Source organism: Mytilus trossulus, chromosome 6 (assembly GCF_036588685.1).
Source record: "Mytilus trossulus isolate FHL-02 chromosome 6, PNRI_Mtr1.1.1.hap1, whole genome shotgun sequence".
Lineage (NCBI taxonomy): Eukaryota > Metazoa > Mollusca > Bivalvia > Mytilida > Mytilidae > Mytilus > Mytilus trossulus.
The window spans coordinates 1,233,413-1,247,536 of NC_086378.1; the positions used below are offsets into that span (position 1 = coordinate 1,233,413).

Sequence of the window (14,124 nt, forward strand, 5' to 3'; positions counted from 1 at the left end):
AGTAAAATAATAATTTTCCTAACATTTTTACATTTTCAATGCATTGTATTTGTCAGATTATAGAATTACATAGTACTTGAAATTGATTTAAACTCAGTCTAGTGCATGCAAAGTTCAGAAGCAAAACATTTTTATCTTCAGAGTTTTGGCGTAGACTTAACAAATATCAAATGATCATTTCAGAAATACATTATGCTTGGAGCGCTGCGTGTCTTTACTAACATATAACAAAGTTGCTTATTGGTGTTTTAGGAGTATGGTTGGTTATGTCTTCTGTTTGTTTCAGTTGTTCTTTGGATTGTTCTTTGGTTTTGAGGTATTTAGGATGGTGTGTTTACCATTCAACGGAATCTATATATGTAATTCTGAAATGAAAAATATTTGATATTTCTAGTCATAAAAAAATTAATTTAATGTTTGAGAATAAAGCTGATTGAACTTTGCATCTGTACAATTTTCATACTTTCTTTAATTTCTGATTTTCAAAATTTAGAAAAAATGAATATCTTCAATCAAAATCTAAATTGTATTTGACATACTATGATGTATTGGAAATGGAAAACTAGAATAACATATTCTCGTAAATTAATGGAAAATGATCCCAAAAGTTCTTTTAAATAAACTTAATCTTCTTCAAAAAAAATTCTGGTTATCTTCATCTTAAACTTTAAAGCACTGATCGCTATCAAGATAATAAAGAAGTAAAAATACATTTTTATAACAGCCAAGCCATAACGAAAATTCGGCCATACAAAAGAGAATTTGGATGCTTAATGAACACTTATTATAGAGCTATAAACATAATCGCAGGGGTAATTAATTCTGAAAAAAAAGGAAAGCTTGGACAAGTCTTAATATTTTGTGAACAATAATAAATTTCTATGATATATAGATTATTATCATAATTTCACTGAATTACTGATAATTTCCTTTCTCAGCTTAGTAGAAAGATATGGAAAGTATCTCTAGAAACTAAGGCTGCACTTGCCATTGTCAATGTAAATTTCAAAGTCATCATAAGCAAAATAGCAATAAACGGATTATCATGGGTCATCTCAACTTGATAGTTTTTCTCACTTTTGCGGTACCAGCTCAAGGGAGATAATCAATCTCGTTGAGATGACCAACAATTTATAATGATTTGCAATATCCTAAAAATCTTTGTTTTGAGTTATCTGAAAGTATCATCATCTCAAAGTGAAGAGATATTTCCTATATCTTACAGTAGTTATCTCCCTTTACTTCAAGCTTCTCAACCTTGGGTTAATTTTCATCTCTCACCTTCAACACTATGTTTTCATACACAGATTCCAGATATTTAGTGATAACTTCATTATTATGAGACCATCATTGACAACTGGTATCAATGTTTTAATTTTACTTGTTAGTCCGTTTAACAATTGCTCATCGTAATTTGTAAAATTAAATTGTTTTGAGTTTAAGCATTTCTTTGTCCAGACCAAGATTAATAGTGACAGCTTTACTTCTAACTGGGATCCAACTTGCCTCATTAGTTCAAAAGAGTTTTCCATTAGTCCATAATTGTTGTAAGCTATACTTTATTGTAGTTTTAACATGGGTAGGCATTATATATGTGATTATTATTGCCTAAGCGACAGCATACAATCATTTCTGTTAACCAAGCAGTTTTAGATTTATATAAGACCCTGTTTCAGACTTTGGGTATTTAATCACTAAAAAAGTTAAAGATAACCAGACTTTTTTAGATTTAACTGGTAATTTGTTTTCTTTTCCCAATAGTGAAAACGAGCTGATTCCTGTCTGTAATTTGGTTGCTTCTGGTTCTTATCCATTTAAGGAACCACAGGGGCAGAGCCAGCCATTAAAAAAAGGGAGGGGGGTCCCAACACAGGATAAAGGGGAGGGGGGTCCAACTTTATGTCCCCATTCAAATGCATTTAAGGAACCAATAACTGTGATTCCGGAGAGTGCAGTAACCTTGCCTCAGTCCATTATTGTCAAGATATCAGTGATTTTCCTTTTTTCTGACAAAAGTCATTGGAAGTTATCTTACATAAAACAAATTTTGATATAACCAATCAAAAATGCTATCATAAATAATCTTGGAACAAAAATTTTTACTTTATCAATTGTAAATTTTGCTACTATTTTCTTTCAAGTATAAAACTAAAGTAAAAAGTAAAAATCTATTTTATTGAAGTATTTCGTGCCATTTGAGTTTTGAAATTAATTTAAATTATAAAGTACTGAAATAAATTTTTATTATAAAGAATCGGTATTTATATCATTTCTTTGAGTTCTAAATTTTTTCTTTCTAATTTTTTTTTTTTTTATTAAATTTAAAGATTTCATACTTGATACATGTAATATCATATTTGTATTCTTTTCATTTCAGCTTCTTTTTATTGTACCACTGTAACTTCACAGAAAAATTGCGTCCATTTTGCAGTTGTGTTCCAGCTTATATGGAATTGTTTGAACAATTTTCCCACATTTTTCCTTTAAGTCTGATCTAAATTTTCAAAATTGGTACTGATTTTGTGTTAATAACTTCTGCAGTTTTCAATCTCAATATATTTAACTTCACACAACAATTGTAAAAATATTTATCCACTTAGTTTTTTTCCTGACTTGGGAACTAAGAAATTTTTCTTCAAAGGTAAAATAAATAATTTATAAACCATATATTTTGGAATTCACAGAGAGTTTGCAAATCTATAGAGGCATGAGTAGTAAAACTTAAAAATGAGATATTTTTTTTTATTAATCTATGCCTCAAAATATTATAAAAATGTTGATTTAATGTGTTTATTATACTAATACTACACTGTACTTTTTTTCTACATTTGTATAAATATTACTACACTGTACTTTTTTTCTTACATTTGTATAAATATTACTACACTGTACTTTTTTTCTTACATTTGTATAAATATTACTACACTATACTTTTTTTCTTGTATTAGTATTTTCATATCAGATATCTTGCGACTTATTAAAAGCTATTATCTAGAGCTCTGTAAATAAAAAAAGGTGTAAACATAGTTCTAAAATATACTTTTATTGTGGGGAAGAAATTGTGGGGTACAGAATATATTTCGTTAATTATCAAAATACAAGTTACCTGTTTACAAGCACATCTGGTATGTTTACAGTACTTTTTAAATGAAATTGATAAATTAATTGTATTTTGAATTGAGAATTTCACCAGTTTCCATGATTGTAAAAATAATGTGAGATGCCTTGGAACATTCTGGTGACTATTTATAATGTACAATGGAAAGGACATTACATTACTTAGATAAAATGGATTCAGTAGACTGATTAGCATAAAAACAATAATGGAAAACCTTTGAAGGCAGCCAGAATAGCAGCTCTAAGGAAGATGGTCAAATAAATCTTCAACCAAGTCTGAGGCTTTACCAAGAAATTAAAAAGGCAAGTTTATTCAAGGCTTATTAAATTTGTATACATTTTCTAGAAATATTAGAAGTGCATATTATGACAACATGCCAGCACCCGTCTCGTCTTCTGCATGCAGAACACCATTGATTTATTAATTTTAATAAGTTTTATGATTAGAATTACCATTTTCTTGAACAGGATTTTCGATCAAGATATTTAAAACTTCAAGGGGAGACAAGTACAATTACAAACTGTGTTGATACTATTTTGTACCTTTTGTAAGAAATCAAAATTGGATTTGTAAAATATATAATGTGTCTTTTTTAATTCTTTTTAGGTTCTCCTGTGATATGTTTTCATGGTGTGGGTTTAAGACTTGGTGGTCTTACACAGCTAATATGAAGGTATGGACCAGTATGTTTGTCCTGTTTTAGAAAAAGAAAAAGTATTATAAAATGTATTTGAGCATGTGCTCTAAGTGTGTAGGTTAGTAGAAGTTTGGTTAGAATCTTTGCTTTCTATAATTGGCTTTAAAGGAGTAAACTTAATTATCTGATTTGATTATGTAAACGTTTGTTGGGATGCTCACAGGTTTGCTGTTTCTAACTTCTATTACATATTTATAGACTTTAATTTCATTTGCCACTGGACATTTAGCAACCAACAATCAAATGAATCAGTCATTCAAAATATGGAATGTACATACAGTATACCAAAAATTGTCCTTTTAAACAATCTGGAATGACTAATTATTTTATTTTTCAGGTTAGCATCACAGCTTGTCTGTAAGGACTGAAGCTGGGAGTGGGCATTGGAGCTGACTTTTATGGTAAGAACCAATACAAATATAACAAAATGTAAAAGAAATAAGTTAGATATATATCAATGACTTGTTTTTCATCCCATTCTGCTAATAAAAGACTGGAAGTTTAAGGGGGTTCAACTTTTTTTCTAATATTTGTATAGAATTTAGCTATGTTTTTCTATGATTAAACTTTATCTTATACCTAATATAAATATAAAATAAAAAAATGGGGTCACCGTTCATTTAAGCTCACAATCTGCCTCCGTATGAAGCATACATTTTGTTAATGTCCTTTTTTTCTGTTGAACTAATAGGAGAAATATTGATAATATCGAAATAAAAAAAGAACTCAATTACAGAAATTGCTTAAATTTTACAATTATTTAGTTAAGCTTGTTTGAAAGCAATAATAAAAAATATAGGTAACTGATGAGTTAAAAAAGATATTTCAATGTAAACTTTAAAAAAGGAAATTTTTGCACCAAAGGGAGATAATTTGGAGCTTTTTCAATGATGTTAACATTTTTAAAGTCATCTGTGGCCAAACAAAATCAATATGTCTGGTTGTTTTTGTACCAAATATAAAGTTATAACTAATAGTGTAATAAATCAAAACTTTGATGAAAAAAACAAATGTTTCATTTTTTTGCTGAATTTATTATACCTGCAAGCCTCCTTAAACAAAGTAAGAGAAATGTTTTATGAATCATGATTTTAATGCCCAGTTGTTTATTATTTCAATTTTTAGATTTTACGTTTAATTCTGTATATTTCTTTTTCAGGTAACTGTGGCTGCATAAAAGGGCTATGTGATTTTACTGTAACAGTAAAGAAAGTAATTCAGACTATTATGTGATTTTACTGTAACAGCAAAGAATGTAATTCAGACTATTTTTGTGTATGTTTGAGAAAATGTTTATAGTTTTTACCATACAAAGAAAAAAAAATATGTACAGGTTCTCCATTTTCAGCAAGATTGGAAGTTGTAGTTTAATAGGTCTTTGAAATTTAAAAAAATACTGTTTTTTGTTCATACTCATATCTAGACAAAACACTTCCAGTAGTTTAAGAATGGAGAATCTAAAAAAAAAAAAGAAAAAGAAAAAAAAATGTTCAATTATTGAAAGGTTTTTGTTCAGCCTTTGACTTTAGTCTATAAAGAGAGACATAGGGATCCTTTATTCTGTTATTGGCTTGGTCTGCTGGCGTTGGACCACATATGAAGGGGGACACTAAAGGAGGGGTCCTGATCCCAAAATCCTGTGCTTAAAAAATAGGAAATCCTGAGGTCCCGAAATTGGAAAAAAATCTAATTCCTTGATCCCGAAATCCCGAGCTTAAAAACACCTGATCCCAGAGTCCTGATAAAGGTCCTATCCCCTTCATATATATTCAGTAATTTACTTGCATAAGCTGGACTTCAGCTTTTTCCTCAATTTTGTTGAGTCTGAAATTAACACTGGGTTCCGTGGAACCATTACAAATTTATCAAGATACAAAATATTTAAATAATTTTTTCTGGTGTGATTTGAAAAGTCCCTCCTTCCCCTTGACAACCAATTATTTATTGCTTAAATTATTTGGATGAATTTACTTTAAAAGGTAAAAAAAAAATGATAGTAGTTAATATTGTATGCAGAGTGTGTGATATATTTTTCTGGTTCGGCAAGGTCTTTAAATGCATTTTTTTTCAATTTTCAGATCCCACAAACATAAGCTAAAGGAACCTGCAAAATAAGATTTTTCTTTGTTTAATTTGTAATGATATGTTTAAGAGGAAAATGTTTGTATTTGCCCATCTTTGTCTTCTATCCAAAACTCCAATTACATATAGTAATCTGTAAAGTGGATCCCGAGATCATATATGTAGGGTAGAGTTTCAATAAAACACAGAATTAAATGTTTTATGTTCTTATGTTTTATAAGAACTTTATGGATCGCTACTGTGATTTAATTAGATATATTTTGGTTCCTAGGGCACCTTCATCAGGATTAAAACTACAGGATAGTCCAAAAATCATGTAATTTATATTTCACAATGTCACCATCAGGATAAATCATGAATAGGGTGTGAAGGTAGATATGAAAATTAACTGGAGCAAGAATGTTAAATAAAATATGTTTTTGTAAATTTGGACGACATTTGACTTGCAATTATGTACCATTTACTATACTGGATGTAGTACAGACTTGCTTAACGTACCATTTCAATACTGGGAAAAGTACGTTTGTCTGAGCGAAGCCAATTGGAAGCATGTACCTCTTAGTGAAGCTAATTGGGAGTACATACCCTCTGTCTTGTTGCAAAGCTGATTGGAAGCAGTACATATATACCTCTGTCTGCTAAAGCTAATTAGAAGCAGTACCCTTGGCAGAGTGGTCCCAATTAGAGGCAGTAACTCTGAGCGAAGCCAATTGGAAGCATGTACCTCTGCAAAATTTGATCAAATACTATTCAACAAATTTTATTTAACATTCTTTTAAAGTTTACTTTCATATCTTCTTTTCTTTTTTTATTTATTATTATTCCCCCTGTTGACATTAATTATTAAGTGTAAATTATCACTTCACCATTTTGTACTCTTTTGTCACTAAGTTTTTATTCTGATGAAAGTGCTGTAGAAATTAAAACATGCCAATACAGTTTGATTACTCCAACAATCCCTGAAGTATTATTATAAGAATTATCATAAATGAATCTTTTATAGACCATTGAAATAAAAATAAATACTATGCATTTTGCTGATTATTTATTTCACTTTTTGTCAAGCCTTCGAATGTAGTTGGAAAAGCAAGAAATAGCAATTCTTCATCCTTTTGTCATAAATATTCACTCTGTAGTTTAGGTTTTTGAAATTTTAATTATTTTCTTAAACTATCCTGGATTTTTACAAAACTTGGACAGAAGCTTGTTTATGACCATAAGATAATATCTAGAAGTAAATTTTGTAATTTAAAAAAAAAATCAATTTTTACTTATAACTGGACTTTCTATCAGAAAACAATATATTCAATCTGTGGTTAAAGTTTTTCAATTTTTTTAATAGCTTTCTTAAACTATCCTGGGTTTGTACCAAACTTGGACGGAACCTTGTTTATGATCAAGAGATAATAATAAGTATCTAGAAGGAAAATGTGTACCTGTTTATCTGTATTTTACTTATAAATGGGTTTTATTTCCAGTTAATATTATTTACAGTCTGCAAACATTTATTAAATTCAAAAGATCCAGAACTTTTCACAAAGGGGGGGGGGGGAGGGACTCTCTAGTCATGCTTCAATGATTCCCTATATAATCAACCATTTTTTTCAAGGGAAAAGGGGAGGGGCTGGATTCCCCTTAGGTGGATTTCTACCAAACTTGGACAGAAGCTTCTTACAATCAAAAGATAGTATGGAGAAGGAATATTCTATTGATATTTTCCCTCTTTTTTGTTGAGCCTGAGATTAACAACAAAAGTTGGCTAGACACTGTGTTCTACAGAACCTTTTAATACAAACTTCATTTTAGCAAATTGTAATATATTTTTTCCCCTGTGTCATGTTTAGCTGAGTTCATAACAAAGGGTATATTTTTTTAAGAATATTTTACAAGGAGCATAGTTGAAGAATATCTTGATGAAAGTAGATTGATTGACTTTTGGGTATTTAACCCCACTTTGAGAATGATTTGCTATATTTTGGCTGCCAGTTTTTATTTGTGGAAACAGCCTGGTGACAACATTCCCTTTAACAGAGAAACTGGCAACTCTTGTCAATTAAGATACCATGTCGGGGGCAGATCCAGGCATTTTAAAAGGGGAGGGGTGGGGGTCCAAACTAAGGACAAAGGGGAGTTCTAACTATATGTCCCCATTCAAATGCATTGATAGGCCAAAAAAGGGGGGATTCCAACCCCCAGAACCCCCTGGTGGATCCTCCAACGAATGTCAGGGTTCAGAGAGTTGACAGACTAGTGAAACAGTAGTTGAAATACTTTGACCATTCAGCCACCATTACTCCATCTGCACTAAAAATGTTATTGAAATATGTTGAATATTTGTAATTTACTTTTTTTTTTTTTTTTGATTACCAGTACACTATTTTTGTTTTTTTTTGTTATGTAAAACAAAGATTTGGAGTTCTAACAGGGTGAAATTTATGTCAAAGGGAGGTAATTTATTGTACTGTGTTTAACTTCAAATACTTGAAATTCCCTCAATGTTAGATTTTTATTTATGGGAATACAAAATGTACTCACTTTTATGCATAAAGTTTTTACATATCAGATGTTTTCTAGATATAGAAATTTAGGGTAGGAAAAATTATGTATCACTTAAAATAATTACCTGAATTTTTGTTTAAAAGTTTATTAATTGAAAGTACATCTGATACTTTTATGTATGTTATGTTATTTTCTAAAACCAAATGGACACAACATAGATTGACAATAAGATATTGAGAAGAACCACCTTATCAGCCAGGATAGCAGCTCTTACGAAGATGGTCAATTAAATCTTCAACCAAGTCTGAGGCTTTACCAAGAAAATAGAAAAGGCAAGTCTATTTTAGCCGGATCTTTTAAGATAACAGACCCTTCTGAAACACTGCTTTTAAAACATCATTGACGAATTAATTTACCATTTTAGTATTTAAAGATACAAGAAACATGAACAAGATTTACTATTAAAATATCAATAGTAAATCCTTGAAATAGTCAGTAAACTTCAAGAAAAGACCAGTACAATTTAAACACAATTTTGCATTTAATGGGAGATAACTGTAAAATATTTAGAATTTTTTTTATGCAGTTAAATTTAATGTAAATTTTTTTTAACTTTTCTATCTTTTCTATTGATTAAAAAAAAAATGATTTATAACAATTGTCTTCCCGTTTGAAGAAATCTGAACAATATTTTGTAAATTATAGGTTACAGATAAATTAATTTACAAAATGTATAATGTGTTGATTATAATTTCATTTTAGGTTCTTCTGTGATATGTTTTCATGGTGTGGGAATAAGACTTGGTGGTCTAATACAACTAATACAAAGGTAGGTACCAGTATGTTAGTATATAAAAAAGAAGATGTGTTATGATTGCCAATGAGACAACTGTCCAAAAGAGACCAAAATGACAGACATTAACAACTATAGGTCACCTGACGTTCTTCAACAATGAGCAAAGCCCATACCACATAATCACCTATAAAAGGCCCTGATAAGACAATGTAAAACAATTCAAACGAGAAAACTAACAACCTCATTTATTTAAAAAAAAAAAAATGAAAGAAAAACAAATATGTAACACATAAACAAACAACAACCACTGAATTACAGGCTCCTAACTTGGGACAGGCACACAAAAAATCCTAGTCCTGTTTTGGAAAACTCTAAAATATTATAAATGTTTAATGGGAAAACAAGATTTGAACACTTAAATGATATTTTACAGGAATCTGCTCTTATTACTATAACAGTAACCAAAAAAGAGGAAAGTTTAGGATCTGAATTGTTTACATAAAATCGTGTTGGCTTGTTGGCCTGCTGTCATCCATGTGTTCATGACATATATATATATATAACAATTTAAGACCATTTCTATTTAATGATTTGCCACTGGACCTTAAGCGACCAACAACCAATCATTCAATCTTTTCAATATACATACATATTACCAACAAAGAACCTTTTAAAAAGTTATTAATGAATTATTTTATTTTTCAGGTTAGCATCACAGCTTGTCTGTAAGGATTGAAGCTGGGAGTGGGCATTGGAGCGGACTTTTATGGTACGGATCAATACATAGATTTATGCACTTTTCATCCAAGAGCAATATAAATCCCAATATTTTTGTCGGGGAAAGATGTAAATCTTGCATATTAATGTCAAATGTATAATGTATAATCTTGGGATTTCAGTTTTTTTGTTATCTTCAGTTGTCCCCATATATGAAAACATATAAGTGTGGTATGTATGCCAATGAGACATCTATTGACCAGATACCAAATGATGTGGATGCAACTAAATGTCACCCTATGCCTTCAACAATGAGCAAAACCTATGTTGTATAGTTTGTTTAAAAAGTTCACCACGACAAAATGTTTATTCAATCAAGTATGCTAATTGCCTGATATACTTTAAAACAATGTTACAATGAATTTATGTCAACAAATCACTTTATAACAAAAGAAAAAGAAATGTTCTATACATTATAATTGTTTTACATTAAATATTATTTCAATGTTCATGAGTAATGTATATTTCTTTTTCAGATAACTTTGGCTGCATAAGATGGTAGTGTTATATAACTGCAACAGTACAGAATGTAATTCAGACTATTTTTGTGTATGCTCGAAAAAATGTTTATATTTTTAATTGTAAAGATTCTCCATTTTCAACAAGATTGGAAGTTGAAGGTTTACTTATGTATTTGGCTTTACAAAAATTCTTTCTATTTTCCATTTATACTTATGTCTAGTCATAACACTTCCAGCAGTTTAAGAATGGAGAATCTAAAAAAGAAAAAAAGAAAAAAGAAAGAAAGAAAAGAAAAAAAATGTTCAATTATTGAAATGTATTTTTTTTGCAAATTGTAATGTATATAGTTTGCCATATTTTTGTTATTTTAGGATTTGAGATACTTTCAAATTTTATAAGTTACTTTGTACATGTAGTTGATGCAATCAAATCTGCCGATGTAAATATTCTCACTTAATTTCATAGCAAAATTTTTACTTATTTTGGGTTTTTTTTGGCAAAAAGTTTCACAATACCTTACCATAGCAAATGCCTCTCTAGTGTACACTTAGACGTCAAAATTTTACGGGAACCTGTGTGATATCCAGTAATGGCGGACAAATAGGGATAAGGTGTATGGTCTGCACTTCATGTATCCCCTTACAACCTTTTTTCATGTTAATTGTAATATCTTTAAGATATGTGACAAGGGTGCGCTAATGCAGAGGAATTTATGAAGTTAATAAGTTAGAAATATATTTTTTGCATTTTTTTGTCATTTTAGCTGATTTTGGTCTGTAACCAAGGTGTTATTTTGAAAGAATAATTTTACAAAAGGTATTATTTGAAGAACATCTTGTTGAAATTGGATTGGTTGTTTTTTTGGTGATAAACACCTTTTTAACATAACTTTTAGTATTATTTTGGCTGTAAATTTTTATTTGTGGAGACCGCCAGAGTACACGTTGTAGACGGATGAGCAAACAGATGATATATACTTGCTAACTATCAGTGGGGGATCCAGAACTTTTCATAAGGGGGGGGGGGGGACTGACTGACCTAAGGGGGGCCACTCTAGTCATGCTTCAGGTGACCTATAATTATTAATGTCTGTATCATTTTGGTCTCTTGTGGACAGTTGTCTCATTGGCAATAATACCACATCTTCTTTTTTATATTGTTAAATAACTATACTACTTTGATATAAAGAATTGACTTTGATTAGAAATTGGGAGGAATTATAAAGAAACTTTATATAATATAAGAGCTTGGGGTGGTTAATGTTGAATAAAATACAGTTAACTATTTCCTTGGTGATCTAATAATTTTTGCACAGATCATGATATTAGTTTATTTAAATAACCCAGAGTATTTACCACTGTATTCCTTGTTATATTTGTAAATTCCTATTTGTATGTGACAAACTGAGGATTCATATATTTTATGGAATTATATAAATTTTTTAAAGTAATGAAAAGCACCAAGTTTAATATTGAACCAAAAAAATATTCCTTTAAGACCTAAGGATATGAAAATTTAAGACATGTATAAGAACAGAATTGATTTTCTAAATTCTAAAACAGCTTGTCTGGGAACTGGTATCAAGAATCCTCAGCGTTGTCAGTTATTTTGTATAATCGGAATATTTAACCAATGATACTTTACCCATGATGCAGATCCTTTTCCTCCTTTTACTTTAAAGGGGACTAAAAAAATATTATTATCACAATTGTTTTGGGCATTTGTACACACTTGATGGAGCAGAATGGGTCTGGTTTCATTTGGGTATTTTATATTATGTTGCATGATAATGATATCAAATAAATAGGTAAATAAAAATTTAATTGAGAAAACCTATCTTATATTTTATTTGAGACTGAAGGACACATAAGGGGGGAAGAGGTTTCTGTGGTTGAGGGTAACACACAGCTGATTTACTGTATGGTATGGACGAAGTTGAAAAAGGGAGACTGGCATGTTTTTTCCATAACAATGTGCTTGATTTCAAGTTAAAAGAAAACAACTAGTGGTAAGTCAATGATATTTGGTATGCAGTTATATAAGCATTGAAACATCTTATTTCTAATGAGATTATTTTGCTTCTCTCTCTCTATCATAGTAGACTTATAACTTTTAATTAGTTTACATGTATAAGTTTGTCATTAGGTCAATTAAAAGGGAACTATAAGTGGTATAGGTCATTGATATTTGGTATACAGATGTATAATGATTGACAAATCTCTGTTCCATGGTGATTGTTCAGCTCCAGCCTTGGTCATGGTTTATTCCAGCCTCAGTCATGGTTTATTGACTGAATGGTTTGTATTATTTACATTGTGATGTGTGATTAGATCAGTTTAAAGATGAGTGACCATTATCTGATATTTGGTATGCAGTTGTATTGGCATTTGCAAGTCTCATTTTCATAGAGATTATTTGGTCCCACTTATCATGGTTTCATGGACTTTGAAACTTTCAGAGTTAAACAAGGAACCAATTGATAAGTCAATGGTGTCGGGTATACAGTTTTATAAACATTAGCATTTCCATGGTGTTTTTATTTTGCCCTGATCTGTTAGTCTTGGTTCATTGCATAGATAACAAGTTTTAATATTGCAATTTAATTTCAACATTTGTATTGCAAGTATACCTTCTTCTTGTCTCTGTATAAGCATCCTTTATAAGGATCACCACCATAAGTTATGGCGTATAAAGGAAGCATTTGGAGCCTGCATTTGCCTATCCAATTCCCCAGCCAGGCTGTGACGGGTCTTAATACCAGAAAGTTAACCGTCCCTAAACATAATAAAATAAAATATATAAAAAATAAAACATACCAACTCACACACTCACCTGATTCGCTCAGTCCTCGAAGTATAAAAAGTGATTTTTTTTCTATACCACCAAAATTAATTAAATCTCTGTGTCAAGTTTATATTTCATTTGCAGATCCAGGAGTGGGGGTTTTGGTTTGGAACCCCCTTTTTTGGACGATGAATGCATTTAAATGGGAACATATAGTTGGAACCCCTCTTTACTCTGGGTTTTGAACCTCCTTTTTAAAAAATAATAATAACAGTAGGATAAATATATGTGAAAATGGGATGAAAGTAATGGGTACATAATCATTTCAGTTCATTTGACCTTGACCTCATTTTCATGGTTCATTGGTCAATGTTATTTTTTTTTAGGTTTTGGTCTGTTTTTAGGGAGCTACCATTTGATTTTTATGGGGGGGGGGGCTAGGATGAAATTTGAAAAAAATAGGCAGGACAGGAGTTTTGAGTAAAAAAAAAAGGCAGGATGAGACACTTGCAAAAAAAAAAAAGTCAGGACGACAATTTAGGTAAAAAAAATCAGGACCGAATAGAGTGAAAAATAAAAAGGCAGGACAGAGATTTCAGCTAAAAAAAAAGGCAGGACAAAATTTTTCATCCTAGCCCCCCCATAAAAATCAAATGGTAGCTCCCTTATACGCCCGTCAAAATTATTGTACATGTATACACATATCTGTCCGTCCGTCTGTCTGTCTGGCGTAAACATGTCGCACCGTAACTTTAGAACAACTTATCCAAATTTCATGAAACTTAATATAATTGTTTCTGATGATGGTCAAATGATCTGTATACTTTTTGGTGAAAATAAGATTTAAACTTTTTGAGTTACGACACTTTGTAACTAAAACAGGGTGCATGTTTTTTTCACATTTCACAC

The 14,124-nt window shown here is 30.4% G+C and overlaps 2 long non-coding RNA genes across 2 annotated transcripts; both read left to right on the forward strand.

Annotated features, from left to right (window-relative positions):
* Positions 1 to 3,722: 3,722 nt before the first annotated feature.
* On the forward strand, positions 3,723 to 7,328 carry LOC134720558 (uncharacterized). Its single transcript, XR_010107756.1, has 3 exons — positions 3,723 to 3,791; positions 4,153 to 4,216; positions 4,975 to 7,328. It is a non-coding gene; the product is annotated as an uncharacterized LOC134720558 (long non-coding RNA).
* A 1,828-nt stretch (positions 7,329 to 9,156) lies between these two features.
* On the forward strand, positions 9,157 to 11,396 carry LOC134723132 (uncharacterized). Its single transcript, XR_010107985.1, has 3 exons — positions 9,157 to 9,225; positions 9,898 to 9,961; positions 10,446 to 11,396. It is a non-coding gene; the product is annotated as an uncharacterized LOC134723132 (long non-coding RNA).
* The last annotated feature ends 2,728 nt before the right edge of the window (positions 11,397 to 14,124 follow it).